Source organism: Zingiber officinale, chromosome 10B (genome assembly GCF_018446385.1).
Source record: "Zingiber officinale cultivar Zhangliang chromosome 10B, Zo_v1.1, whole genome shotgun sequence".
In the NCBI taxonomy this organism is placed as follows: domain Eukaryota; kingdom Viridiplantae; phylum Streptophyta; class Magnoliopsida; order Zingiberales; family Zingiberaceae; genus Zingiber; species Zingiber officinale.
The window spans coordinates 88,645,937-88,673,697 of NC_056005.1; the positions used below are offsets into that span (position 1 = coordinate 88,645,937).

General features: G+C 47.9%; 1 pseudogene; it reads right to left on the reverse strand.

Moving 5' to 3' along the window:
* Positions 1–14,509: 14,509 nt before the first annotated feature.
* On the reverse strand, positions 14,510–22,704 carry LOC122029257 (annotated as a pseudogene).
* Between the last annotated feature and the right edge of the window lie 5,057 nt (positions 22,705–27,761).

The following is a 27,761-nucleotide window of genomic DNA, read 5'->3' on the forward strand; positions in this document are numbered from 1 at the left end:
AAAAATCTTAATTTTAAACCTTTTTTTGAAAAAATGAACTTTTGAAATGTAACTTTGTTTACTTACTGTTTTATTAATATTTAACTTTTGAAAATACTTATCTTTTGAAAAAAAAAATAACTTTTAATTTTTTTCTTCCTTTTACATATATAAAAAAATAAATAGTATTTTTTTTTAAAACTCTGAATAACTTAAGAATTTTTTCAATTTTTTTTTAAAAATCAATAATTTAAAATTCCTCCCCATCGAAAAACTTTTTAAGTAATTATTTTAAAATTTTAATAATTGCTTTAAGAATGTTTTAAATTTGAGGGGATAATTAATTTTAAAATTAGATAAAATTAATAGCACGAGTATAATTCTATGGTCCAAGCATACTTCCTGACTTCAGGAGCACAAGGACAACGCCGACCAGGGCTCGCAACAAGGTCTTTGGTCATCCGGCTACGTCTTAGAGACATGTTTTGTTTTTGACGAAGTTCGGCAATTCGACAACGAAATTGCATCATGGATATTTTTATAATTTCATGAACAAACAGAAATTTTAGAATGCACTGTGTCAAATGGAAAAATTGAACATGCATTTCATAATTTATTTCATGTATTAGTCTTACGTTCTGATACCAGGTTGATTAAATGCATGAAATATCAAAATTACGATGTCTTTAAAACAGTAAAACTTACCGTTATCTCTTAAAGCAAAGCAATATCTTAAAGACGAAAAACAAATTTTATATTTATTGTCAGAAGAGCCCTTCATAAATCTACAAATCAAATCTCGTAATTTTTCAGATCTTCTTCTTTCTACTTCTTGCCCCTCTTGCCCCTCTTGTGATGAAAAATTTGGACACATTATATAATAGGAATCCAAGGGGTAGAATGATAATTTCCCTTATTGAATGTGAGTAACACGCATATACAACCCTCACTATTTTTATTTTTTAATAAATAATCTAATTTAATATTTTACTATATTACCCATAATTACAAATTCCACCATATGTATCTTTTAAACTCTATATTTTTTTTTATTTTTTTCACATTTTTCTTTATTTGTATGTGTTTTTTTATTTTTTTTATTTCTTTTCATTTTTTGTATTTTTTTAAATTTTTAAAGTTTTTTTACGTTTTTTATTTTTTATTTTTTATTTTTTATTTTTATATTTTTAATGTTTTTTTATTTATTTATTTATGTTTTTTATTTATTTTTCTATTTTTTATATATATTTCTATTTTTTATGTTTTTTATTATTTTTTACATTTTCTTAATTTTTTTAACGTTTTTTCTATTTTTTGTTTTTTTTATGTTTTTAATCTTTTTCCCATTTTTAAATTATTTTTTAATGTTTTTTTACAATTCTTTTATTATTATTATTTTTATTATTTTATTTTTTATATATTTTTTTACATTTTTCTATCTTATCATATTTTTCTCGAGGATATTTTAGGTAAAAAAAATTCGTTAACTTCAGAATCAAGAAAAACCTCAGTTTTTCGAGGTTTTTCTAATCCAGGTTGCATGTCTTTTTTATTGACGTGTCAAGTATGGAACATTACTCAGGAATCATCGATTATCTAATCCAAACAGAATTTTCGTTGATAACTTTGGATGGATAACTAACGTTATTAAGAATAACCCCCAATCAAACACACCCTTAAGGACATCCACAATAGTGTTAATGCCTAAGGTATTAACACCGACATGTATACTTTTTTCAGTACTATAGTATTAACGTGTTCAAATCTTTGAACGCGTTAATGCTATAGATTCAATTAAGAAAATAAAAAATAATTATTAACACTTGTGCACGTTAAAAGCATTACGAATACTCTAAGAAGTGATGGATTATGGCACAGTAGCCTATTATAAACATGTTAAACATATCTTGAATATTAATTTGCTCTTGTGATATATCAATACACTACTTGTATAATCACAATCATATGATCGTGGTCCCTTTGGAACGGTCTAGTAATTAATATATAAGGTGTTACTATCATAAAATTTAGGATTTGAAATTAATGTATTCATCTTTTGCCATCCTGCTTGAACGTGATCAGAATTCTCAATGAACCTCGGAGTCTTCGAATACTACCTGATCCTGTCCGAGCGCTGAGTCGACGGACGCTGGGGATGTGGCACTCTCCGCTGTCTCCAACTGGTGGTGTAGATCTCCGGCGGACCTGCAAAGAAGCCGAGCAGGGAGGGGTTTTCCAGCGACGACCCTCCGATGCTCAAATCAGGCAACGAAGAAGCAGAGTAACGTTACTGTGGCTACAGTGATGAAGATTGCATACCTTCGTCGAAGTTTGGGGGTCCTTATATAGGACCCCGGGGAGGCGCGGGCACGCTTCTAGATGCATGCACGCTTCCCCAAACATACCTCAGTAGGGTTGTGTCAGAAAAGCATGCCTGACGCCATTCTGCAATCGTTCGAGCATATCCCGGATGTGACGGTGGAAACTTCCACCGTACGATACTCTGTCCGCTTTGGCCGCCGACCCTGCTGTTTGTCGGCGGCAGGTGTCTCGAGGATGAAGCTACCAGTTGTCCCTTTTGTCTCTTAGCGTTTTCACCTGCTTTCGGGCCGAGTGGACATGCCGCTCGGCGCTCTTGGTTTCCGGGAATGCACCTACCTTGGCCTGGGCAGTGAAGCTCTGCTTCTGTGCTCGGCTGGAATTGCGCCTTATCGTCATGCGGCTCGACCGAGCGTTCCGCTCGGTCCATAGACTCTACTTGAGCGTCGGAAACCCGACCACTGGTCGGGCTGTCTTTCGTCCGGTCCGGGAGACCCTTGGTCGGATGTCCGCTCAGCATGAACTCAGTCCGTTCGGCACGACCTTAGGGTTGACTACCTTGACCGCTGACCTCCACGTGTTGTTGACCTCCCACCAATGAGGGTTCCCCGTCCTTACCACCGGATCACATGCCTCCCCCTCAAGTCTAGTCGAAGGAGGCGCTAAGTCCGACTGACTGGACTATGAGTTTAATCGAGCGACATCCACTCTACCGCTCCTGAAAGTGTACCTCCGTTCGACTCTAGGGAGGTCCATTCAGCCGACCGGCGAGTTGATGGCTATGCCTTGATAGTTTTGATTTCTATTTGCCGCTTGTCGCGCTACCACTTCTAAGGACGGTCGGACTCGTCGTGTCTCCTCGGAATTCATGCCAATCCTCATTAAGTTGCCCACGCGCGAGTAATGATGTTCATTAAATGCTGCCCCATCACTATCGCCACTTGGCAAGTCCGCCGTCATCGTACGGCGAGGGCGTCATCTTCGATGGGACAGGCGTCGGTTCAATTCCAACGGTTCGATGTCGACGTTCCTTTCGATGACCTGGATCAAACGGTTGCTATGGACTAAGCCCCGGGTTTATGAAGCGCCGACGTTGATCTTCCTTCTATCGTTCTTGCCTTCGGTGATTCCTCTTGTGTCTAGTTTCCCAACGTCCGCTTGCCTCGGCGCCCCGACGAACTTTCGACCTCCCTCTTCTTCACGCTTCGCCTCCCAGTAAGCCTTCTCCTATCTTTACCTTTCTCTGTGCTCTCCATCCCGGTAGCCCTTGCACCCATTCAATACAGTTCCGACCTCCTCCGTCAACCCTTTCGTTCTTCCCTCGGTCCTTTCTTCCTCGGTATTGTCTCGGCGATGGCTAGCACCTCACAACCTTTTGATCCTTCTCCTGGCCTATGGTATATGACCATGGTAAGCCGATTTGATGAGGATGACGCGGGATGCTTCCTTTGCGAATTCAAACTTCCTCCTGACCATAGATTAGTTTTGGCCGCCTCTTCCGATCGGACCCACAATCCGCCGACCGACACTGTTTGTTTCTTTCGTGACCAATTTGTGGCCGGCCTACGCTTCCCTGTACATCCTTTTATCCTTGAGATTTGTAATTATTTCCGCCTCCCGCTCGGCCAACTTGTCCCCAACTCTTTTAGATTGCTGTGCAGCGTAGTGATCCTTTTCCGTCTATACGGCATTCCACTTGTATCCCATATATTCCATTATTTTTACTATCCCAAACAGTCCGAGTGGGGTACTTTTCTCTTCCAATCGCGGATCGGTCTTGTCTTTTTCGACAAGATGTCGACCTCGAACAAGCATTGGAAGGAAAATTATTTTTACCTTCGCTTTCCCGAACGACCATCCTTTCACACCAAATGGCAGACCACTGTGCCGAGCCCGCCGGACCTCGGTAAATACAAGAGTCAGCCGGATTATCTTCATGTAGCCAATCTATTAGCCGGCCAGAGGTTCAGTATCAATAAGCTATTTCACGAGGGGGTGTTGTACATGTAGGACCGTTGGGCCGGCTAGGAGGGGGTTGTTGGATATCCTGCTAACACAAAAAGGAAAACAAACCCTCCTCGAACTCTTTAGGCTAACACTTGCATAAATAAACTAAGCAGTAAATTAAAAGCATAAAGAAAAGCGAGGCACAAAAGATTTACTTGGTTACAACTGATGTGGTTGTTAATCCAAGGAAGATTAAGCTCAATAAAACTCCTTCTGGCGGAGAAGCCTCGTACAACGTTGAAGTGCAGAAAACAGAAGCTTAGACTAAAAGAGAGTGTGCAAGCACTGGATTTAGTTCGTTTAAGCTTCCGGACCAAGGCTATATTTATAGTTCTGTCCCGGCGCTGAAGGATTCCGCGCCTGGGGATAAATTTTATCCTCAGCGGTCGGATCGAGTCAAACTCGATCCTGTTGAAAGTCCATTCCGGCGCCGGATGGTTCCCGCCCGGACGCCCGGGCGCGGATAGCCCGGCGCCGGATAGTTCCGGCCTGAGTTGACTTGGCCTGTCTGCTCTTCTCTGGTTCAGCCGCCTGGTCCGGATCTTTTGCTCCGGCCCGCTTGCTTGGGTGATCTCGACATCCGAATAGGGCTCACCCGAACCCATCTTCCGGTCTTCTCGAGCGTGCTTCCTCCCGGCTTCGTCCCTCGGAATTACCGCGTGTCCTCTCGTCCACCAACAGACTCATCCACAGACTTCGTCCCTCGGTCGCACCTCCTCGCCGACCTTCGCTAGTCATGCCTCTTGCTCCCCGAGCAATCTTCCGCCCACCTTTCAGACTTAACCACCGCCGACTTCCTTCTCGTCCACGGTACTCTTCCGCAGACTGTCCCTGACGACAACAAGGCCTCATCCTTCCTCGCTAGCCCTTCCGCCGAGTACTGCGGTTCCTCTAAGCTCCTGCACACTTAGACACAAGGTTAGAAACAACGCAGGACCTAACTTAACTTGTTGATCACACCAAAACAACCTTGGGGTTCCAACAGTACATATTCGGATTGAGCCCGATCCGAACGAAGCTTCCGAGCAGCATGGGTAAGCGCTTTCCCTCCCCACTCCTTTTAGTCTATCTGATTTATTCTTCTTTTATGCAGCCGACATCATGCGGCGTGCCAAGGCCACCGAGCGGATGAAATTGAAGGCCACCGAAATAGAAGCAACAACGGCTAAGGAGATGGCCGATCTGGGGATCGTGCCGGTCGGCTCGCGTGAGGGCGAGAGCGAAGAAACTCCGACAGAGGCCCGAGAGTCTACCGGTCGGATCCCTGCAACCGGAGTGATCGGTGATGCTATATCGTCAACCGGTCAGCCTACCTCCGAAGACGTGGGGCAGTCGGCCGGCGACTCCCCCTTGATAACACGCAAACGGCACCGAACGGATCTCACAATCGTGGAACCAGTGACCGAGCCAGTTGACACCCCCTCTGAAGCGGTCAACCTAGTTCCTGTTTCAACCGAGGCCATCTCTTCGGACCGCACTCCTTCCCATCTCGACCAACCAGCGACCTCCCTCGAAGCAAGACCCGTTAGTTCCCTGCCCCGGGCTCGTCTCCGGCTCAGGCGCTCGGGAATAGTTTCTGCTCCGCTCGGCGAGTCATCCGGTCGATCCATCTCTTCTCAATCCGATCCGAGCGGACGTAGAACGATCAAGGCCGTCCTCCATCTTCCCACTGAAGAGTTCCTTTTGGTCGCTGATCGACCAACTGCTCCGGAGCATCAGATCACCATCCGAGGACCGCTCGCCAAAGTACGGGAAGATGCGAGGGCTCGCGTTGCCCTGATGACCCCCGGGCAGCTCGGCGATAGCCATCTGCAACAAGCAACCGGGGTATGCTCTTTAACCTACTTTATGCTTAATATTGGCTCTTGACATTATTCCGTCTAAGCAGTATTGGGTGGAGAACATTGCGGTCAGTCGTCGCTTGGCTGCCCTGGAAGAAGAATTAAAAAAGCTTCAAATTTCTAGAGGGGCGCCAGCTCAGGGCCCATCATATGCCACACTCCGAGCAGAACTGAGCAAATCGGAGAAATTACTGCAGGCCGAATGACACAAGTCCTCTGTCTTGGAGACCAGGGTAGCCGACCTTGAGGCCCAGGTCAAGTCTCACGACCGGGAGATGAAGCTGGCGACCAATAGGAAGAATACAACCATCTCCGATTTAGAGGCCAAGAATCAGCAGGCCCGAGCGCTGGAGCAGCGTATCCAGGAGTTAGCCGATCTGCTTTCTGCTAAGCAAAAGGGCCGATCTCCTACTGACGCTAAACTTCATGGAGACATTAAAGATCTCCAAGACACCTTAGAAGCCGCCCGAGCCGCTTTCAAAGAATACCAAGATGGCGAACCAGGGCGCTTCGCGGCAATGAGGCACAACTACTTCCGGTCGGATGACTTTGGTAACAAGTTCAGCGATCGGCTGGTCCTTGCCTTTGAAGAAGCCATCCAAGCCACCACTACGTACTTGAAGGCTAAGGGCCTGCTTCCGGAGGCGTCTTCTATCCCCCCAAGGACCTGGTCGGGCTGCTGGAGCACATTCCCGAGCCCATTTTTGACGTTCTTGAGTGAAATGTATTTTCTGTAATTCTCCCGGCCGACTCCTATAGCCTTAGCTTTAATGAAGACTTGCTTTTTTCCGTACTTCTCCCGGTCGGCTTAAACGACCTTGATTTAATGAATGACATCTGTAACTTTGCTCTTTGTCGGCGAGATTTTAAATGTAATTTTGGAATGTCCACTTTTGCTCTGCTATCCTTTTGTTTGAGTGCTTCCTGTAACTACGCCGATCGGTCGCTCGACCCTTTTCCCGTTATGTAACTTCTTAACTTCTTCGCTTGGTCAAATGACCTTTATCCCATACGGGACTTCCGTTAGTTTTTTGTCCGTGTTCTTTTCGCCTGCGCCGCTTGGCCCATCGGCCTTCCCTCCGTATGGAATTTCCGTTAATTTTTCGTTGATCGGTGCTGGTAAGCGCACACCGTTGCTTTCTCCCTGTCCTTAGGATCAAGGCTTGCTGATCATCGGCCCTAGATGCTGGGCCTTAGTATCTCTGCGCGGCGCAATCCCATTCGGGGGGTTTATAGTCGCCGACCCGACTCTAGAGTTTAACGTTGCCGCTCGATGGTCTTCGGGCCGGGGGGAGGGGGGGGTTTATAGTCGCCGGTCCGACTCTAGAGTTTAACGTCGCCGCTCGACGGTCTTCGGGCCGGGGGGTTTATAGTCGCCGGTCTGACTCTAGAGTTTAACGTCGCCGCATAACGATCTTCAGGCCGGGGGCTTTATAGTCGCCGGTCCCAACTCTAGAGTTTAACGTCGCCGCTCGACGGTCTTCAAGCCAGGGGTTTATAGTCTTCGGTCCGACTCTAGAGTTTAACATCGCCGCTCGATGGTCTTCGGGCCGGGGGGTTTATAGTCGCCGGTCCGACTCTAGAGTTTAACATCGCCGCTCGACGGTTTTCAAGCCGGGGGTTTATAGTCGCCGGTCCGACTCTAGAGTTTAACGTTGCCACTCAACGGTTTTCAGGCTGGGGGGTTTATAGTCGCCGGTCCGACTTTAGAGTTTAACGTCACCGCTTGACGGTCTTCAAGCTGGGGGTTTATAGTCGCTGATCCGACTCTAGAGTTTAACATCGCCGCTCGACGGTCTTCAAGCCGGGGGTTTATAGTCGTCAGTCCGACTCTAGAGTTTAACGTCGCCGCTCGACGGTCTTCAAGTAGGTTGCCGTTTGGCGAATAACGCTCAGACTCTTCGCAATTTTTCTTATCTTCAATCCTGTAGCCAATGGATACATACGAACGGAACGTACATGAAATGAATTACAATGATGCACCTTTTATCCAGCACGGTACGGCTAGAGGTGGTTTGCGCTCCATGGTCGATCTAGCCGCCGTCCGCCTTCATCTTCCAAGTAGTAGGCACCCGATCGGAGCTTCTCGACGACTTTAAAGGGCCCCGCCCAGGGCGCTGCCATTTTGCTCACATCGCCGACTGAGTTCACTTTCTTCCATACAAGATCACCGACCTGGAATGCTCTGGGAATTACATGCCTGTTGTAATTCTACTTCATTCTCTGCCTATACGCCATTAGCCGGACGGCTGCTTTAGCTCTTGCTTCACCCACCAGGTCCAACTCCAGCTGCCTCCGCTCGGCATTGTCCTCATCGTAGCTTTGGATCCGATCGGACTCCACCCCGACCTCGACTGGGACGACCGCTTCGCCGCTGTACACCAAGTGGAACGGTGTTACTCCAGTTCCCTCCTTTGGGGTTGTGCGGATGACCCATAGTACGCCGGGCAGCTCGTTCACCCAGCTCCCTCCTATGTGATCGAGCCGAACCCAAAGTATTTGCAGGATCTCCAGATTGACCACTTCGGCTTGACCGTTGCTTTGATGATATGCCACGGAAGTGAAGTGTTGTTCGATGCCGTATCCTTTGCACCATTCTCTGAGCTCCTGACCAACGAATTGTCGGCCGTTATCCGAGATGAGTCGACGAGGGATGCCGAACCGACAGATTATATGCTGCCAGATGAACTTCTTGAGCATCTGCTCGGTTATCTTGGCTAGTGGTTCGACTTCGACCCATTTGGAGAAGTAGTCGACTGCCACTAGTAAAAACCTCCACTGACCGGTCACCATGGAGAAAGGCCCTACGATATCCATGCCCTATTGGTCGAACGGGCAGGATACTGTGGACGCCTTCATTTCCGTCGTAGGCCTATGGGAGAAATTGTGGTACCTTTGACAAGAAAGGCAGGTAGCGATGGTCCGAGCGCCGTCTTCCTGTAAAGTTGGCCAGAAGTATCCGGCCAGCAGGATCTTCCTAGCCAAAGACCGGCCGCCCGGATAACCTCCGCAAGATCCTTGGTGTACCTCTTGGAGAATGTACTCTGCGTCCTCCGAGCTGACGCACTTTAGCAGCGGCCGGGAGAATACCTTCTTGTAGAGTTGGTCTCCGATGAGCGTGAATCGGCCGGCTCTTCTCCTCAATAGTTGGGCTTCCTCCCGATCGGACGGCATGGCCTCCGATCGCAAAAATTCAATTATGGGTGTCCTCTAATCGCTCGGGAATGTGAGACCTTCCATCCGGTCGATGTACGCCACTAGGGACACTTGCTCGATTGGTTGCTGGATGACGACCAGCGATATCGAACTGGTTAGCTTGGCTAGCTCGTCCGCAGACTGGTTCTCGGCTCGGGGGATCTTCTGTATGACAACTTCTACGAAGTTGGTCTGAGCTTTTCAAAGGCCTCCACGTAGAGCCTGAGCCTCGCATTGTTTATCTTGAAGGACCCTGAGAGTTGCCGAGCGGCCAACTGGGAGTCTGAGAATAGAGTCACCCGGTTGGCTCCCACGTGTCGCGCGGCCTGCATGCCGGTTATTAGGGCTTCATACTCCGCTTCATTATTGGTTGCTCGATAGTCCAGCCAGACGGACAGGTGCATCCGCTCTTCTTGAGGGGAAAGTAATAGGATGTCAATTCCGCTTCCGAGCTGAGTGGACGATCCGTCCACAAATACCTTCCACATAGCTTCGGGCTCGGGATTTTGCACTTCAGTCACAAAATCTGCCAAGGACTGGGCCTTAATCGCCGAGCGGGGTTGATACTGAATGTCGAACTCACTCAACTCCGTTGTCCACTTGATGAGCCACCCGAACGCTTCTGGATTTAGGAGCACTCTTCCCAACGGGCTGTTCATCATCACGATGATTGTATGCGCCAAGAAATAAGGGCGCAATCTCCGCGCGGCGAGGATCAAGGCAAAAGCCAATTTCTCGAGACCAGTGTAGCGAACTTCAGCATCCTTTAGAATGTGGCTTAAAAAGTACACGGGCTGCTCTTCGCCGTTCGACCTTACTAATGCCGAGCCCACAGCATGCTCGGTCGAAGACAAATAAATACGGAGCGGCTCTCCTACAGCCGGTTTGGCCAGCACGGGTAAAGAATTGAGATAAGTCTTCAGCTCCTCGAACGGCTGATCGCATTCCTCATCCCATTGAAACTTGGTAGCCATGCGTAGAATCTTGAAAAAAGGGAAGCTTTGGTCGGCCGTTCGGGAGATGAATCGTGATAGCGCCGTTATCCGACCGGTGAGGCGTTGTACTTCTCGAAGATTTCTGGGAGGAGACATATTTTGCAATGCTTTTACCTTGCTGGGGTTCGCTTCTATACCTCGCTCGGTCACAATATAGCCCAAGAAACGCCCGCCCTTTGCTCCAAACAAGCACTTCTGGGGGTTCAGCTTGACCCCGTATCTCCTCAGTGTTTGGAAAGTTTCTTTCAAATCCGCATAAAGGTCCGCCGCTCAGAAGGATTTGATAAGTATATCGTCCACATATACTTCCAAGTTGCGTCCGATCTGCTCCCGGAATACCTTATTCATCAGTCGCTGATAGGTAGCTCCCGCGTTCTTCAGTCTGAATGGCATTACGTTGTAACAGTAGGTGCCGTCTGTAGTGACGAAACTGACTTTGTCTTGGTCTTCTCGGGCGAGCGGCACTTGATGGTAGCCCTGATATGCATCCAACAGGCATATCAGCTCGCATCCGGTCGTGGAGTCTACCAGTTGATCGATTCGGGGCAAGGGGTAGAAATCCTTTGGGCAGGCCTTGTTCAGATCCCGAAAGTCGATGCAGACTCTCCACTTGTTGCTTGGTTTGGAGACCAGCACCAAGTTTGAGAGCCAGCTCGGGAACTGCACCTCTCGTATGTGGCCGGCCACCAAGAGCTTCTCCATCTCCGCCCTGATGATGATATTCTGTTCGACATTAAAGTCCCTCTTTCTTTGCTTTATAGGCTGAGCATCCGGCCAGACGTGAAGCTCATGCTGCGCTATGCTTGGTGAAACTCCTGGCAACTCGTGGGTCGACCAAGCGAAAACGTCGCAGTTTTTCTAGAGGCATCCGATCAGCTTCTCTTTCTGGCTTGATTCCAGGTCGGACGCTATGAAAGTAGTGGCCGACGGTCGGGCAGAGTGGATCTGTACCTCCTCCTTTTCTTCATAAACTAGAGAAGGTGGCTTTTCGGTTATAGCGTTTACCTCGACTCGTGGCACTTTCCGAGTGGATTTAGCCTCAGCTCGGATCATCTCTACAAAGCATCTCCGAGCAGCAAGCTGATCTCCTCGGACCTCCCCAACTTGGTCTTCCACCGGGAATTTGATCTTCTGGCAGAAGGTTGAAACGACCGCTCGGAACTCGTTGAGAGCCGGTTATCCCAGGATAACATTGTACGCCGAGGGAGCATCGACCACGATGAAGTTGGCGGTCCGTGTTCTTCTGAGTGGCTCCTCCCCCAGCGAGATAGCTAGCCGAACTTGTCCGACTGACAAAACTTCGTTACCGGTGAACCCGTAGAGGGGGGTTGTCATTGGCAGCAACTCGGCTCGGTCAATTTGTAATTGGTCGAAGGCTTTTAGGAAGATTATGTTGACCAAGCTGCCTGTATCAATAAATATGCGGTGAATAGTATAGTTAGCTATTACCGCTCGGATGATGAGAGCGTCATCATGCGGGACTTCGACTCCCTCGAGGACCCTTAGCCCAAAGCTGATCTCGGGCCCGTTCGCCCGCTCCTGGCTGCAGCCCACCACATGGATCGTCAGCTGCCTGGCGTGCGCCTTCCTTGCCCTGTTGGCGTCACCTCCAGTCGGCCCTTCGGCGATGATGTTGATCTCGCCCCTCGAGGCATTTCCTCTATTCTCTTCCTCCCGAGCGGATGGTCGGGGTCGTTCATGCGATGGCCGAAGTTGACTCCTGGGCTGCTGGTGATGTTGCCGCTCGGGGGATCTTCTCTCAACATGCCGACCAGGGCTCTGGTGTCGATGTCGCTGATTTGGCGAAGGTGATCGACGGCGGTAGCTCCTTGGCGTAAGATGGGCGATCGGGGGGAGGCTCCGATAGTCGCGGGTGTTGTGAGTTGTGGATTGGTGGAGTGAGTAGAACATGGGAGTCCATACCTTCCCTTTTGGCTTAGGCCGATTGGCCGTTACTTGTTGAACGACGTGCGGCCTCGCTTGCTGATGGGGACGAGCCATCTCTGCGCGGGGTCCTCTTGGCGGTTGATAATTGGAAGGCGGCTTCCGCTCGGCGGGGACTGGTGGCTCGGCTGGTGCTTCCTTTTTCCTCGCCATCTGAGCTTCCTCCACGTTGATGTACTCATTGGCCTTGTTCAACATGTGGTCGTAGCTGCGAGGCGGCTTTCTGATGAGCGCACGGAAGAAATCCCCGTCCGCAAGCCCCTGTGTAAATGCGTTCATCATAGTTTCCAAGGTGGCTATCGGGATGTCAATGGCAACCTGGTTGAAGCGTTGGATGTAGGCCCGGAGCGACTCCCTCGGTCCTTGTTTGATGGCGAATAGGGTGACGTTGGTTTTCTGATAGCGTCTGCTACTCGCGAAGTGGTGTAGAAAAGCCGTGCGGAACTCCTTGAAGCTTGTTATTGATCCGTCTGGCAGCCTCCAGAACCACCGTTGTGCCGACCCAGAAAGGGTGGTGAGGAACACTCGGCACTTCACCCCATCTGTATATTGATGTAAAGTGACGGTGTTGTCGAACTTACCCAGATAGTCATCCGGGTCGGTGGTCCCGTTGTATTCTCCGATCGCCGGAGGTACATAATGCTTTGGTAGTGGGTCTCTCAGGATGGTGTCGGAGAACTGTCGATTGATCCGCTCGGGGGATGAATCCGTCCGGGGCACCTTGCCCTTCCTAGCGTCACGAATAGGCGCCTCGTCGGATGATCCCTGGTTGGCTATGGCCAATTCTGACAGCGTCTGGAATAGTGCTCGATGGAACGGAATAGGGGCGGCCGGCGCGTCTCCTGGTGTGTCGGTCTGCCCCTTGTTCTGAGCCCACGTAGAATATTGCTCCGGTCGGTCCTCCATTGCCGCTCGGCCTCCAGAGACGGATGCGGCCTACTGTGTTATCCTTTTTGCTTGAGCCTTCTGTTGTTGCTCAACCATCTTTGCAGCTCGCGCTTGAATGAGTGATTCGAGCTCCTCAGGAGAGAGCGTTACCCGGAGTTGACATCCAGCTTCTTCCATCTTCTAGGCTCGGATTTAGGTGCGTTCCCACAGACGGCGCCAATTTGATCCTGTCCGAGCGCTGAGTCGACGGACGCTGGGGACGTGGCACTCTCCGTTGTCTCCAACTGGTGGTGTAGATCTCCGGCGGACCTGCAAAGATGCCGAGCCGGGAGGGGTTTCCCGGCGACGACCCTCCGACGCTCAAGTCAGGCAACGAAGAAGCAGAGTAACGTTACTGTGGCTACAATGATGAAGATTGCATACTTTCGTCGAAGTCTGGGGGTCCTTATATAGGACCCCGGGGAGGTGCAGGCACACTTCTCGATGCATGCACGCTTCTCTAAACATACCTCAGTAGGGTTGTGTCAGAAAAGCATGTCTGACGCCATTCCGTAATTGTTCGAGCATATCCCGGATGTGACGGTGGAAACTTTCACCGTACGATACTCTGTCCGCTCCGGCCGCCGACCCTGCTGTTTGTCGGCGACAGGTGTCTCGAGGATGAAGCTACCAGCTGTACCTTTTGTCTCTTAGCGTTTTGACCTGCTTCCGGGCCGAGCGGACATGCTGCTCAGCGCTCTTGGTTTCCGGGAATGCACCTACCTTAGCCTGGGCGGTGAAGCCCTGCTTCTGTGCTCGGATGGAATTGCGCCTTATCGTCATGCGGCTCGACCGAGCGTTCCACTCGGTCCATAGACTCTACTTGAGCGTCGGAAACCCGACCCCTGGTCGGGCTGTCTTTCGTCCGGTCCGGGAGACCCTTAGTCGGATGTCCGCTCAGCATGAACTCAGTCCGTTCGGTACGACCTTGAGGTTGACTACCTTGACCACTGACCTCCACGTGTCGTTGACCTCCCGCCAATGAGGGTTCCCCGTCCTTACTACCGGATCACTACCTGATTAGTCAAATTAAAGAATTTAACAATTTAAAATTTTTCACTATTATAATGAATTTATAAATTATAAAGTTAAAATAATTATTTTAATCAAACATTGATTAGAAGTCAAAATATATATATATATATATACCTGTTGGCCAGGAACGCCCACGCGCGTGATGCCGATTATACAAGCGTGTGAGTTTGGGTTCTTCGCAAAACTGAGCATTACCACCTTGATCAACGAGCAGTACGACGGCCTAGCCGTCGCCAGCTCCGCCCCCTCCCCAGCATTGCCCTCCACCTAACTGGTAGCTGGCGGAGAGGCCCCGGAGAACAGGCTGCGCCTGACCTTCCGGATCTCAAACACAAACTGCAGTAGCCTGAGCCACACGACGGCCTGCATCACCGATAGCTGCACCACCACCTCCTTCTCCCACTGCCCGTACATGGCCATCGCCAGAGGAACCCCCACCACCAGCGCATTGGTGAGTTGGGTCAGCGAGAAGCTGGTGATGGCCTCGCAATAACTCGGCCTTTCCTGGTCCCTATGGCCAAAATATAAGTGAGTGGAGAAGAAATGGAAGAGGAAAAAAGCTCCATTGTGAATGAGACTTTAGTCCCACATTGGAAATTTCAAGGTAATTTTGTTGGTTTATATTGATTCACATACATTGAAAATATGAACAAATACATGGGGAGGGGCTTTTTCTCGCGTGAGTGCGTAGGGGGTGCAAATCTAGGGCTCAGATTGTACTGAATCAAGTTGACTTGTGTGCGAGCATGACTTGTGCACACGAAATCGGGGTAAAATTTGTCCAAGTGGAACAACCATCAGGGTAAAATTTGTCCAAGTGGAACAACCAGCATTTTGCTGCTGTGAAACGGATGCATTAAATTCGAGAATCATGCAAAATAAAACCAGTAATAATGAGTGAAACGGTGGTCGTTTCACTGCTCGGTTAATAATGACTATTAAGATCATTAACTCTAGCCATTGATCCGAGCTCCTATATAAGGAGGCTCCGATCATAGGCAGAGGACACACACAGCAAGCAGGCAAAGACTCTCCATTTTTTCCTCCTCCTCCTCCTCTATCGTGCAACTCCTGCTCGGCGGAGTGCCCGTGGTAGCATTTGGGTGCCACTTAGCTCACCGTGACTACCAGTGCTTGGTGGGGATCACGGTCAGCCGTTGTATCCTGGGAGACAGACGATCCTAGTAAGCTTCAAAGCACAACCGGAGGGGGGGGGGGGTGAATATGTTTCAAGGAAACTGCGACTCTCGCAGGCCTCGGTATTTTTCCCCGCTTGGCTCCTCTTTCCGTCCACTCGGTTAGCTTCTTCGCTCGCCAGATCGCCCTCTCTCTGTACGCCCGATCAGCCGTTCTTCCCGCCCGACCTGACTGCTTGGTCAGTCTCTGTGCTCGCTCGGAATCTTCACCCGATCGACCTATTCGTTCGACCGACCTCTCCACTGCTCGGTCAACCTTTTCTGCTCGGCCTGTCTGCCTTGTCCGACCGGCCTCTCTGTTCGGCCTGTTTTCCTCGTCCGACCGGCCTCTCCTGCTCGGCCTATCTGCCTTGTTCGACCAGCCTCTCCTGCTCGACCTGTCTGCCTCGTCTGACAGGCCTCTCTGCTAGGATGCTCTACTCACTCAGTCACTCTGAGGTCGGCACTTGGATAAATACCAGCCCCTGCTGGCAGCCTAAGATTATCCACTCAGATCAGCTCAACTGTAAGTTGAATTTAATTCGAGTATTTAAATTTAGCTAATACCCCGTAAATCTCCGGCAACAGATTGTGCTCCAACAATCTTGAAACAGAATTGATTCTGTTGAGATGGCCACGGAACAAAATGTTGAGGTGCAACAGACTCAACACGTTTAGGCTCCCTCCGTGACCACCAGTGCTCGGTGGGGATCACGGTCAGCCGTTGTATTCTGGGAGACAGACGACCCTAGTAAGCTTCAAAGCACAACCGGAGGTGGGGCGAATCTGTTTTAAGGAAACTGCAACTCTCGCAGGCCTCGGTCTTTATCCCCGCTTGGCTCCTCTTTTCGCTCGCCAGATCGTCCTCTCTCTGTATGCTCGGTCGGTTGTTCTTCCCGCCCGACCCGACTGCTTGGTCGGTCTCTGCGTCCATTTGGAATCTTCACCCGATCGGCCTATTCGCTCGACCGACCTCTCCACTGCTCGGTCGACCTCTAATGCTCGGCCTATCTGCCTCGTCCGACCGGCCTCTTTGCTCGGCTTGTTTGCCTCGTCCGACCGGCCTCTCCTGCTCGACCTATCTGCCTCATCCGACCAGCCTCTCCTGCTCGGCCTGTCTGCCTTGTCCGACCGGCCTCTCTACTCGGGCGCTCTGCTCACTCAGTCACTTTGAGGTCGACACTTGGATAAATATCAGCCCCTGCTGGCAGTTCGAGATTATCCGCTCAGGTCAGTTCAACTGTAAGTTGAATTTAATTTGAATATTTAAATTCAGCTAATACCCCATAAATCTCCAGCAACAGATTGTACTCCAACAATCTTGAAACAGAATTGTTTCTGTTGAGATGGCCACGAAACGAAATGTTGAGGTGCAACAGACTCAACACGTGTAGACCCCCTCCGCCCTGATTGGAACTGTGCCAATTAGTAATGGGGAAAAGTTAGAGAAGTTCAGTGGACTGAACTTCAAGAGGTGGAAGCAGAAGATGCTCTTCTACCTTACCACGCTCAACTTGGCTCGGTTCTTGACCGAGGACCCTCCCAAGCATGCTGAGGATGTTGATGCGCAGACCATCAGTGCAATGGAGGCATGGACTCATTCTGAGTTCCTTTGCCGAAACTACATCCTCAATTGCCTTGCCGACTCGCTATACTCTGTGTATAGCATAAAGAGAACGACTAAGGAGCTGTGGGAGTCCCTGGACAAGAAATACAAGATGGAGGATGCAGGGGCCAAGAAGTTCATAGTGGGCCGATTCCTGGACTACAAGATGGTTGACTCCAAGATGGTGATCAGCTAAGTCCAGGAGCTTCAGGTGATCTTGCATAAGATCCACTCAGAAGAGATGGTTCCGTGTGAAACCTTCCAGGTGGCTGCTATCATTGAAAAGCTGCCTCCCGGTTGGAAGGACTTCAAGAACTACCTGAAGCACAAGCGGAAGAAGATGAATGGGGAAGAACTCATTATTCGACTTTGCATCGAAGAAGACAACAAGAGATCAGAGAGAAAATTATTCTATCAGGTTACTGTGAAAGCCAATGTGGTCAAGCACGGTCAAAGCTCGAAACGGAAGAAGCCTAAGTCTTCCAAGATAGGACTCAGAGGAGGCATCAGCATGAAGAAGTTCTCTGTGAAGTGCTTCAACTGTGACAAAGTGGGTCACAAATTTTCGGAGTGCAGAAAGCCAAAGAAGAAGCAAGAGGCCAACCTGAATGAGGGACCAGAAATGGACGACCTCTGCGTTGTGGTCTCTGAGTTGAACCTGATCGGTTCAAACCCGCAGCAATGGTGGATCGATACTGGAGCCACCAGACATGTGTGCTGCAATAAGGAGCTGCTCCACAACTTCGAAGAAGTCATTGGAGACAAACTGTTCATGGGGAACTCAGCAACCTCAGACATCATGGGCCAAGAAAAGGTGGTGCTGAAGATGACCTCGGGTAAGGACCTTACTTTGAACAATGTGCTGTATGTTCCGGAGATTCGGAAGAATCTAGTGTCCGGATCACTGTCAAGAAATCATGACTTTCGTATTATTTTTGAGTCGAATAGAGTTGTATTGTTCAAGAATGGAATGTTTGTGTGAAGGGGCTATGTATCTGATGAACTATTCAAGCTCAATGTAATGGCCATTAGGCCCAAGATAAATAAAAATGAAAGCTCTTCCACTTATATGCTTGAGTTTTCGTGTTTGTGGCATGGTAGACTAGGACATGTTAATTACGATGTGTTGCGTAGATTAATAAACATGCAAAGCATACCTACATTCCACCTTGACCCAAAACACAAGTGTGAGATTTGTGTTGAAGCGAAAATGACAAGGTCATCCTTTCAACATATTGAAAGAAGTAACGAACCACTTGACCTAATCCACATTGATGTGTGCGACCTAAAAGGTACGCCAACACGTGGTGGTAATAAATACTTCATCACTTTTGTAGATGATAACACAAAATACTGTTATGTGTATCTTCTCAAAAATAAGGATGAAGCTATAGAGAAATTTGCTCTCTATAAGAATGAGGTTAAAAACCAGCTTAATAGAAAGATTAAGGTGGGTCGAAGTGACCGAGGTGGTGAATATGTGTCACCGTTCGCTGAGTTGTGTGTTGAACATGGGATCAGACACGAAACAACAGCTCCTTATACTCCTCAGCAAAATGGAGTTGCTGAGCGAAAGAATCGAACTCTAAAGGATATGATGAATGCTCTTCTATTGAGCTCTGGATTGCCATAGTCCATGTGGGGGGAAGCTATGTTAACAGCTAATTACCTTTTAAATAAGGTGTTCTGAAAGAAAATAGATAAGAGCCCTTATGAGTTGTGGAATGGAAGACAACCGTCCTATAAATATTTACGAATGTGGGGGTGTCTTGCCAAAGTGTTGGTGTCTGATCCGAAAAGGATTAAGATCGGACCAAAGACTGTTGATTGCATATTTATTGGATATGCATATAACAACAGTGCTTATCGATTTTGTGTGTATGAGTCACACATACCGGAGATACACAAGAACTCGATAATCGAATCGGGAAATGCCTCGTTCTTCGAGCATGTGTTTCCGTATAAGACCCGAGATGATGCTAGCTCCTTAAAACGGGCATATGAAACACAAGGCGAAGAAGATAATGAAGAACCAGTTGAGGTTGAGCTTAGACGGAGTAAAAGAGCTCTGGTAGAAAAATCCTACGGATTGGATTTTATCACTTTCATGTTGGAAAGTGAGCCCCAGAGTTACTCAAAAGCAGTAAGCTCGTCTGATGGACCTCACTAGAGAGAGATAATTACATTTGAGATAGAATCTATCTTGCAAAATCACACTTGGGAACTCATGGATCTTCCTCCGGGAAGTAAACCACTAGGTTGCAAGTGGATCTTCAAGAAGAAAATGAAATCAGATGACACAATTGATAAACACAAGGCTAGATTGGTAATCAAAGGATACAGACAATGAGAATGCCTTGATTATTTTGATACATACTCTCCGGTGTCGAGAATAACTTCCATTAGAGTATTGTTGGTGATTGCTGATCTATGGAATCTCGAAATATATCAAATGGATGTAAGACAACCTTTCTAAATGGGGATTTAAAAGAAATCTACATGGACCAACCTGAGGGGTTTTCTGTGCCAGGACAGAAAAACAAGGTCTGTAGATTGGTGAAGTCATTATATGACTTGAAACAAGCACCAAAGTAGTGGCATGAGAAATTTGATAATGCCATGAAGGAATGTGGATTCAAGATCAATGAATGTGATAAATGTGTCCACATGAGAGTCACAGAGAGTGACTATGTCATCTTGTGCCTCTATGTAGATGACATACTTATCATTGGGAGTAATGATAAGATAATCAAATCCACTAAAGATATGTTGAACTTAAGATTTGACATGAAAGACATGGGTCTAGCTGATGTGATTCTAGGAATCAAAATTCTTAGAACGACAGAAGGACTTATTCTTAGTCAGTCCCATTACGTGGACAAGATTCTTGAGAAATTCACCAAGGGTGATACTGTGTTGGCACAAACGCTGATAGATACGAGTCAACATCTATCGAAAAATCGAGGTGAAAGAATCTCTCAGATAGAATACTCTCGAGTGATTAGAAGTCTGATGTACTTGATGAGTTGTACACGACCAGACTTGGCCTACGTAGTAAGCAAACTGAGTAGATACATGAGTAATCCCGGTGTTGAGCACTGGAAAGGGATAACAAGAGTACTGAGGTACTTGAGGTATACTCATGAATATATACTGCATTATACAAGATATCCTGCTGTGATCGAAGGATACAGTGATGCAAGTTGGATATCTGATATAAAAGACTCTAATTCTGCGAGTGGATATGTCTTCACTCTAGAAGGTGCAGCCATTTCTTGGAAATCTTCTAAGCAAACCGTAATAACCAGATCTACGATGGAATCTGAGTTTGTAGCTTTTAACAAATGTGGTGAAGAGGCTGAATGACTACGGTAATTCTTAGAAGATATTTGACGATGGTCGAAACCTGTGTCGGCAATTTACATACATTGCGATAGTCAATCAACAATCGGTCAGGCACAAAGCCATCTGTATAATGGTAAGTCTAGACATATACGTCGCAAACATAATACTATTAGACAACTACTCTCAACTGGAGTTATCACTGTTGACTATGTGAAGTCAAAAGATAACCTAGCGGATCCTCTAACCAAGGGGTTAAATCAAGAGTTAGTTGCAAGCTCATCACGTGGAATGAGTTTAATGCCATTGTTAGCGATCAGTGCAGAGGACACCCAACCTATGCTGCCTAGAGATCCTAAAAACTAGGTTTAAAGGGACAACTAATCTGCACTGACTAGACACACTGTGGGGAATAGCCCAATAAAACAGTGACTAGACTAGGGTAAGCCAATGAGCTTTTAATGATCAAGAAGAGTAGATGACAACTCTTGAGGGATCACCTATGTGAGAAAGAAGTGGGGCCGCTTCGAATAGAATTGGAGGCACAATTCTTAGAGCTTCTCACAGAACCAGGCGTTCATGGCCAAGAATGAACAGACTCATGAGAACTGAGTTATATCAGGGAGAGTCTTGGGTGAGATTTGTCACTGCTTACACAAACGGTAGTATAGTTCAAGGACATGGTGTCTACTATCAGCCAGTAAGCAACCAAATCTTTATAAGGGAAGGTTCAAAGGGTAAAACCTACCTATCCTATACTTGACTCAACTGCTGAATGCTATCACTTACCCTATCTCCATTTATGTGGGAGATTGTTAAATATAAGTGAAAGGAGAAGAAATGGAAGAGAAAAGAGACTCCATTATGAATGAGACTTTAGTCTCACATTGGAAGTTTCAAGGTAATTTTGTTAGTTTTTATTGATTCACATACATTGAGGATGTAAACAAATGCATGGGGAGAGGCTCTCTCTCATGCGTGGGTGCGCAAAGGGGGGGGGTGCAAATCCAGGGCTCGGATTGCACTGAACCAAGTTGACTCGTGTGCGAGTGCGACCTGCGCACACGAATGCTGGTCTGGTCGGGGCAAAATTTGCCCAAGTGGAACAACCAACATTTTACTGCTGTGAAACGGATGCATTAAATTTGAGATTAATGCAGAATAAAATCGATCGAGTAATAATGAGTGAAACAGTGACCGTTTCATTGCTCGGCTAATAATGACCATTAAGATCATTAACTCTGGCCATTGATCCGAGCTCCTATATAAGGAGGCTTCGATCATAGGCAGAGGACACACATAACAAGCAAGCAAAGGCTCTCCATTTTTTCCTCCTCCTCCTCTGTCGTGCAACTCCTGCTTGGCGGAGTGCCCGTGGTAGCATTCGGGTGCCACTCAGCTTGCCGTGACCACCAGTGCTTGGTGGGGATCACGGTCAACCGTTGTATCCTGGGAGACAGATGACCCTAGTAAGCTTCAAAGCACAGCCGAAGGTGGGGCGAATTTGTTTCAACGAAATTGCGACTCTCGCAGGCCTCAATCTTTTTCCCCGCTCGGCTCCTCTTTCTGTCCGCTTGGTCAGCTTCTTCGCTCGCCAGATTGGCCTCTCTCTGTATGCCTAGTCGGCCGTTCTTCTTACCCGACCTGACTGCTTGGTCAGTCTCTACGCCCGCTCGAAATCTTCACCCGATCGGCCTATTCGCTCGACTAACCTCTCTATTGCTCGGTCGACCTCTTTTGCTCGGCCTGTCTGCCTCGTCCGACCGGCCTCTCTGCTCAGTCTGTCTTCCTCGTCCGACCAACCTCTCCTGCTTGGCCTATCTGTCTCATCCGACTAGCCTCTCCTGCTTGGCCTATCTGCCTTATCCAACCGACCTCTCTATTCGGACGCTCTGCTCACTCAGTCACTCTGATGTCGACACTTGGATAAATATCAGCCCCTGCTGGCAGCCTGAGATTATCCGCTTAAGTCAACTCAACTGTAAGTTGAATTTAATTCGAATATTTAAATTCAGCTAATACCTCGTAAATCTCTGACAACATATTGTACTCCAACACAAGCCACCACCTGCAGCTCGTCCACGCCACCAGCAGGCAGCCACAAGCAACTTCGAGATAGCGTCGGCACCAATCAAGCGGTAGTTCATGGCAAAGGGGTCCATGTGCAATGTAAACTAAAATGTGAATAGCGGCATCACTATGTAGAAGACAAGGAGGTCGACCGCCATGCACTGCTCCTGCAAGATCAAGCGGCACCACCACAAGGAGACGTAGCCGAGCCCCAGCACCATGTAGAGCGGCAACATCACCTCCGCCACTTTGATCAGTAGGTTCCCCATGAACGGTGCACTTCTTGAAGAATGTATTCTGCATCCTCTGATCTAACACACTTGAGTAGGGACCTAAAGATGACTCTTTTATACAGCTGATCTTCGATCAGGGTGAATCGTCCGACCCTCTTTTTCAGTAAGTGGGCTTCCTCTTGATCGGCAGGCATGATGCTCGATCGAAGGAACTCTATCAATGCTGTCCTCCAGTTGCTCGGGAAGTTATTTCTTCCATCCTGTCAATGTGTGACACCAATGAGACTTGTTCGATTGGCTATTTTATTACGACTGGTCACAATGAATAGGCTAACTTAGTTAATTCATTCGCAGCTTGATGTTCCGACCGGGGAATCTTTTGGATCGCCACCTCTTGAAAACTGGTTTTCAACTTCTCAAAAGCTTCTACATATAACCTAAGCTGGGAGCTGCTTATTTCGAAAGTCCCTAATAGCTGTTGAGTGGCCAACTGAGAGTTCGAGTGGATGAGGACTTTTGTAGCTCCGACATGCCGAGCTGCCTATAAGCTGACTATCAAAACTTCAAATTTAGCTTCATTATTCATCGCTCGATAATCTAGTCGAACGGACAGCTGTGTTGGAAAAAAGGAATTATGGGAGAAGAAATAACAGAATTATGGGAGAAAACTTATGGAAGAGGAGGAGAATCTCTACGTGGAAGAGGAGGAGAATAAAATAATTAACTCAACTTGCTTCATTCATTGAAAAAAGACACATATTTATAAGTTTATTGGATAAGCACTAGGCGCCTGGAATGAGATAGAATTCTATCCCTGACGTAATGGTTAAACGCCACGTCGAAATGGCTAAGATTTTGGTTTCGGACACTTGGAAGGGTTCTGGGCGCCCAGAGTCAGGGCTCCTCAACCAGGTCCGGGCGCCTCGACCTGGTCCGGGTGCCCGGACTAGGAAAGTCAACATAGTTGACTTTTTTCTTCAGGGTCTTTCGCTTTGGTTCTGCTTGCCTCGGTCCATATCTTCTGCTTCGACTTCACTTGCTTGGGTGATTTCGGCCATCCGGAATAGGGCTCACCCGAACCCAACTTCCGGCCTTCTCGAGCAAACTTCCGCTCCGGCTTCTCATCCTTCGGAATTGCTGCTTGCTTCCTTCTTGTCTGCCAGCGTACTCTTCAACAACTTTTCGTCACTCAGACAGCTGCGTCTTTTCCTCCTCGAGCAATCTTCCGCTTGGGCTTCTCGTCCCTCGGAAACATTGCACACTCCCTTCTCGTCCGTCGGTATACTCTTTGGCAACACCTCGTCCCTCAAACGCACCGAACCCGCTGTCTCTCTCCCGTGTCGTCCTTCTCGCTAGTTGTGTATTTTACTCAATGCCCTATGCTCCTAAATTCCTGTACACTTAGACACAAGGTTAAACACAACAGGACCTTATCTAACTTGTTTGATCACATCAAAACAACCTTCGGGTATCAACAATTTGAGTATATATGTATTAGGCAAAATAAACACTTGGTTGATATGAAAAAAAGCTGACATATGTCTGCATGGAATGCCCTCAAACTTAAATTTTGTGCAGCTACACGATGTGCAATCCTTTTATTTGTCATGCCTGAGCACTTTTGATTTTGAGGAAGAAGCACTTTGAAATTTTATCACGTGGTAAACCGCTGATGCAACTCCTGTAAATGTTTGTCATACATAATAACTATGACTCTCGGTCATTTTACTTTGAAACTCCAGCCATTTCTTTTTTGTGTACAGCTTAACCATTTGAGTTTCCATTGGCCAAGTTGTATTAACCTTGAGATGTTCATTCATATCAATATAGTCTGTAACTAACTCATTATGTCTTTGGTGTCTCAGTGCTCTATTAAAACATGTGATAAAATTCATTAATAAGTTCTTATTTGAGATATATTTTTTGAAAAATGCATGTGAGCCTTCATATCTTTGGCTACTTGACATTCCTGCAGAAAATACGTGACTAAAATATACTGGCACCCATCTGTGTCGCAATTCATACATCAAGAACAACTAATCATTTTTCTCTAAGTTTGCATCCTTGATAGTTTCTTCCCATGATTTCTCAAAATCATTAAGTGTTGTAGAATTTGAAATGACGTTCTTTATGCTGTGATAGTAGTTTTGTAAAGTCAAAGGGTCTAATTTATCTGGGAATTTGTTCAATATATGCCACAAATAATATCGATGCACTATTTGAGACAAAACCTATGTAATAGCTTTTGTCATAATAGGATCCTGATCAGTGATGATAATATTTGGTGCACCTTTAGGCATGACTTTTAAGAACTTTGTAAGCAACCAAACAAAAGACTCAGTTTTCTCATCATTAAGAAACCCGCAACAAAAACAAATTATCTGACGATGATGATTAACTCCTACAAATGGTGCCAAAATCAAGCCATATTTGTTGGTGTTATAAGTCGTATCAAATATAATTGCATCACCAAATACACTGTATGCCCTTCTTGATATATGATCAGCCCAAAAGAACCTATTAAATTTGTTATTTGAATAAATCTCGTTGTCAAAGAAAAATGCTGAATTTTTCTCTTGCTCAGATGTAAAAAACTCTATCAATGTTTCAGCATCAATACCCTTTGTTCATCCCTTAGATTTCAATCAAAGTTTCTAATATCAGTTTCTATGCAACCTACCCGCTCAGGGCCTCCATACTCTATCTCTAATAAACGCATTTGTTGATAAGTTGGTATATTGACTTATGAAAACTGTTTTGTCAATGCTTCTTGGCTGCCAAAACACTACGATGTGAGCGTAGCAAATGCACCTTTGATGGAGTTGAGAGCGGATGATTATGGGCTTCTATGAAGTTACAGACAACCCAATCCAGTCTCGTTTGTTTCTTGACAAATGCAATATTTGACTTACAACCCGTTCTAACCGTGCCACGTGTTCTTTCCCTTGTTAGTTAATCAGGGTTAGGATGTTTATTGTATCGTGATCCGGTGGTAAAGACGGGGGGATCACTCATTCGCGGGAGGTCAACGACACGTGGAGGTCAAGGGTCAAGAGGGTCAACACCAAGGTCATGTCGAGCGGACTGGCAGACCATCCCCGGACGTCCGGCCGACCTGGCGCCCGGTTCGGGCCTCCCAGGCAATCGGACAAAAGATAACCCGACCATGGGGCGGGTTTCCGATGCTCAAGGTAAAAAGAGTGTTTAAACCGAGCGGCTAGGACGCTCGGCCGAGCTGTAGGACAGTAATCCGCAATCCCAACCGAGCACGTGAATAGGGCTTCTTGGAGCACATGAGCGCCGAGCGGCCGTTCCGCTCGGCCCGGGAACAGATAAGATCGCTAGGAGACAAAAAGGACAGCTGGTAGCTTCATCCTCGAGACACCTGCCACCGACAAACAACATGGTCAGCGGCCGGAGCGGACAGAATATCGTACGGTAGAAGCTTCCACCGTCACATCCGGGATATGCTCGGATGATTGTGGAATAGCGTCAGACATACTTTTCTAACATAATCCTACTGAGGTATGTTTGGGGAAGCGTGCATGTATCGAGAAGCATGCCCGCGCCTCCCCGGGGTCCTATATAAGGACCCCCAGACTTCGACGGAGGTATGTAATCTTAATCACTATAGCCACAGTAACGTTACTCTGTTTCTTCGCTGCCAGACTTGAGCGTGGGAGGGTCGTCGCCGGGAAACCCCTCCCGGCTCAGTTTCTTTGCAGGTTTGTCGGAGATCTATACCACCAGTCGGAGACAGCGGAGAGTGCCACATCCCCAGCATCCGTCGACTCAGTGCTCGGACAGGATCAAATTGGCGCTGTCTGTGGGAACGCACCTAAATCCGAGCCTAGAAGATGGAAGAAGTTGGACGTCAACTCCGGGTAACACTCTCTCCTGAGGAGCTCGAAGCACTCATTTAAGCGCGAGCCGCAAAGATGGTTGAGCAACAGCAGAAGGCTCAAGCAGAAAGGATAACACAACAGGCCGCATTCGTCTCTGGAGACGCGCCGGCCAGAGACGCGCCGACACACCAGGAGACGCGCCGGTCACCCCTATTCCATTCCATCGAGCACTATTCCAGACGCCATTAGAATTGGCCCTAGCCAACCAGGGATCGTCCGACGAGGCGCCTATCCATGACGCTAGGAAGGGCAAGGCGCCCTGGACGGATTCATCCCCCGAGCAGATCAATCGGCAGTTCTCCGACGCCATCCTGAGAGACCCACTACCAAAGCATTATGCTTCTCTGGCGATCGGAGAATACAACGGGACCACTGACCCGGATGACCATCTGGGTAAGTTCGACAACACCGTCACTTTACATCAATATACAGATGGGGTGAAGTGCCGAGTGTTCCTCACCATCCTTTCTTCCTCACCACCCTTTCTGGGTCGGTACAACGGTGGTTCCAGAGGCTGCCGGACGGATCAATAACAAGCTTCAAGGAGTTCTGCACGGCTTTTCTCCACCACTTCGCGAGTAGCAGACGCTATCAAAAAACCAGCGTCAGCCTATTCGCCATCAAACAAGGACCGAGGGAGTCGCTCCGGGCTTACATCCAACGTTTCAACCAGGTAGCCATGGACATCCCGACGGCCACCTCGGAAACTATGATGAACACATTTACACAGGGGCTTGTGGACGGGGATTTCTTCCATGCGCTCGTCAGAAAGCCGCCCCGCAGCTACGACCACATATTGAACAAGGCCAATGAGTACATCAACGTGGAGGAAGCTCAGATGGCGAGGAAAAAAGAAGCACCAGCCGAGCCACCAGTCTCCGCCGAGCGGAAGACTGGTTCTAATTAACAACCGCCAAGAGGACCCCGCGTAGAGATGGCTCATCCCCATCTGCAAGCGAGGCCGCAAGCCGTTCAACAAGTAGCGATCGATCGACCTAAGCCAAAAGGGAAGGTGTGGACTCCCATGTTCTGCTCGCTCCACCAATCCACCACACACAACACCCGGGATTGTCGGAGTCTCCCTCCGATCGCTCATCCCACTCCCAGGAGTTATCGTCATTGATCCCCATCGCCTGATAGGCGACATCGGCACCAAGAGGTTGGACGGCGAGCAGCCAAAGAATCACC